Source organism: Pristiophorus japonicus, chromosome 3, assembly GCF_044704955.1.
Source record: "Pristiophorus japonicus isolate sPriJap1 chromosome 3, sPriJap1.hap1, whole genome shotgun sequence".
NCBI lineage: Eukaryota > Metazoa > Chordata > Chondrichthyes > Pristiophoridae > Pristiophorus > Pristiophorus japonicus.
Window position 1 is genome coordinate 167,005,678 of NC_091979.1, and position 1,127 is coordinate 167,006,804.

Sequence of the window (1,127 nt, forward strand, 5' to 3'; positions counted from 1 at the left end):
ATCATCGTTTCCATTCATGCCGATTCAAAGGATACGTTTGCAAGGGCAGTGGAACAATGGGACACCTCCAACGAGTGTACAGGCGAGCTGCTAAGCCTGTTAAACCGGCAAACCACCACGTCCTGGGCAGGATCGGAACCAATGTCCAAGGGGGAGTGTTTGCTAGTGCTGTTGGGGAGGGATTAAACGAATATGGCAGGGGGACGGGAACCTATGCAGGGAGACAGAGGGGAGTAGAATGGGGACAGAAGCAAAAGAGAGAATGAAGAAAAGTAAAAGTGGAGGGTAGAGAAACCCAAGGCAAAAAGCAAAAAGGGCCACATTACAGCAAAATTCTAAAGGGGCACAGGGTGTTAAAAAGTCAAGCCTGAAGGCTCTGTGCCTCAATGCGAGGAGTATTCGGAATAAGGTGGACGAATTAATTGCGCAGATAGCAGTTAACGGATATGATAGTAATTGGCATCACGGAGACATGGCTCCAGGGTGACCAAGGCTGGGAACTCAACATCCAGGGGTATTCAACATTTAGGAAGGATAGATAGAAAGGAAAAGGAGGTGGGGTGGCGTTTCTGGTTAAAAAGGAAATTAATGCAACAGTAAGGAAGGACATTAGCTTGGATGATGTGGAATTGGTATGGGTGGAGCTACGAAATACCAAAGGGCAGAAAACGTTAGTGGGAGTTGTGTACAGACCACCAAACAGTAGTAGTGAGGTTGGAGACAGCATCAAACAAGAAATTAGGGATGCGTGCAATAAAGGTACAGCAGTTATCATGGGCGACTTTAATCTGTATATTTATTGGGCTAACCAAACTGGTAGCAATGCGGTGGAGGAGGATTTCCTAGAGTGTATTAGGGATGGTTTTCTGCACCAATATGTCGAGGAACCAATTAGAGGGCTGGCCTTCCCTAGACTGGGTGATGTGTGATGAGAAAGGACTAATTAACAAACTTGTTGTGCGAGGCCTCTTGGGGAAGAATGACCATAATATGGTAGAATTCTTTATTAAGATGGAGAGTAACACAGTTAATTTAGAGACTGGGGCCCAAGTGCGCCTAAAAAAAACTCACTTATTCTCCGGTTCCCTGCAGGTCCTCTGGAGCTGGGCGCGGCGCAGCACGAGCTG